Here is a 2500-nt window from a genome sequence, read left to right on the forward strand (position 1 = left end):
CAGCCTTGTAGAGACAGACAGACCTCAAGACCAAGCACAGCCTCAGACAGACCACATGACACAGCACAGCCTCCTAGAGACAGACAGACCACATGACACAGCACAGCCTTATAGAGACAGACAGACCTCAAGACCAAGCACAGCCTCAGACAGACCACATGACACAGCACAGCCTCCTAGAGACAGACAGACCACATGACACAGCACAGCCTCATAGAGACCACATGACACAGCACAGCCTCCTAGAGACAGACAGACCACATGACACAGCACAGCCTCATAGAGACCACATGACACAGCACAGCCTCCTAGAGACAGACAGACCACATGACACAGCACAGCCTCATAGAGACAGACAGACCTCAAGACACAGCACAGCCTCAGAGACAGACAGACCACATGACACAGCACAGCCTTATAGAGACAGACCCCAAGAAACAACCACACACATCAACATCTGGGAGTATCTGAGCCAAGGAACAGCAACAACAACAACAACAACAACAACTATCTCACAATCCCACTGAGATCAATAACAACAATCCTCCATGTGTCTGAATCTATTAGAAAACCCTTAACATGACAATACAACAGTCACAACAGCAAAACTTGTTTATCTCCAATGATTACAAACACACTACACCTGTTCAACCCTCCATCCAAGAAAACACACACACACACACACACACACACACACACACACACACGCACACGCACACGCACACGCACACGCACACACACAACTTACCACCAGAACCATTACAATAATGACAATCAATCAACATATCTACATTCAATCACATTTTCAATTCATTTCATTTGGACAAGCACAATGTTCTTCAGTGATGTAACCTCCCCAGCTGGCCTGATATGCTTTCTAGTACCTGAGCCAAAGTTCAAAATGACCCTGTCACACTTCAGAGAGGTAGGAACAGAGACTCCAATAAATGTGTCACATTGTTGTAGATATTAAGCTCTCTCTCTCGCTCTCTCACGCGCACACTCTCTCTCTCTCTCTCTCGCGCGTGCTCTCTCTCTCTCGCACTCTCACTCTCTCACGCACTCTGTGTTTTGGAATTTGCATACAATGACACTGGAATGCGTTGATATCTACATGTCATAGTACAACGCCTATTATGGCAAGCCGATTGAGCATTATTTCCGATATCTTGATATAAAGAATAAATGCTCAATTGGCTTGCCATAGTGTATAGCCTAATATGGACATCGGCTGTGCATTAGCCCTAATGTGACACTAATTTCCTGAGACATACAGGCATGTGCACTAGATCTATGACATCATCACCGTGACACCCATGGCTGACACTCTGGCAAGTGGACAGAACAAACAGCCACTCAGGACCACAGCGCTGATTGCTGTCCTCAGCACGGTCTCAAGATTAATACGGGATAAGTTCTGCTTCCCATACAGACAGATGATCCCCTGTCTTCCAACATGCACAATGACCAAAGCGAAGCCCGCTAATGAACGGCATTAACTCTACATGGATCCTTTGAAATACTTTCTTGGACAGTTTGTGAACTGTGTACTCTAAAGGCCCACTTAAACAGATGTGAGTATTTATTTATTTATTTATGTATTTATTTATTCTTTGTTTAACCAGGGTAGTCACATTGAGACAGAGGTATTCAGAGAATCAGTATAAGTATAAGTATATATACTCTTTTGATCCCGTGAGGGAAATGTGGTCTCTGCATTTATCCCAATCTGTGAATTAGTGAAACACACTCAGCACACAGTGAACACACAGTGAGGTGAAGCACACACTAATCACGGCGCAGTGAGCTGCCTGCAACAACAGCGGCACTCGGGGAGCAGTGAGGGGTTAGGTGCCTTGCTCAAGGGCACTTCAGCCGTTCCTACTGGTCGGGGTTCGAACCGGCAACCCTCCGGTTACAAGTCTGAATCGTATGTGGATGATGCACTACTAAAGCACACTGATCTCTGTGTCTGCATGATTTATTAGGGCGTTGGGTGGACTCTGCTTTCTGAAGAGTGAGTGTGAGTCAGGTCTTTAATCTGCAGACAGAAAACAGGTTAAATACACCAAATCCCCACTGAATTTGGGCTGCAGAAAAGCCAATAAAAACCTGAGCAACCCGAGAGGGAAGGCCAAAGATAACCACATGTAAAAAGCCAATAGAACGGAATCTCTGCTCAGCACAGAAACAAACACACACAGACACACATGTGCACTGCGCGCACACACACACACACAAACACACACACACACACACAGAGAGAGAGAGAGAGACACACACAGAGACACACACACACACACACACACACACACACACACACACACACACACACCACACACACACACACACACACACACACACACACAGAGACACACACACACACAGAGAGACACACACACACACAGAGAGAGAAACACACACACACACACAAACACACACACACACACACACACACACACACACACACACAGAGAGAGAGAGACACACACACACACAC

The 2500-nt window shown here is 46.2% G+C and overlaps 1 protein-coding gene across 1 annotated transcript in view; it reads right to left on the reverse strand.

Annotated features, from left to right (window-relative positions):
- Nucleotides 1-2500, reverse strand: part of LOC125311311 (1-phosphatidylinositol 4,5-bisphosphate phosphodiesterase epsilon-1-like) — a 42657-nt gene that overhangs the window by 39538 nt on the left and 619 nt on the right. The window lies entirely within an intron of this gene.

The sequence above is a fragment of the Alosa alosa genome, chromosome 18 (genome assembly GCF_017589495.1).
Source record: "Alosa alosa isolate M-15738 ecotype Scorff River chromosome 18, AALO_Geno_1.1, whole genome shotgun sequence".
NCBI classification, from domain to species: Eukaryota; Metazoa; Chordata; class Actinopteri; order Clupeiformes; family Clupeidae; genus Alosa; species Alosa alosa.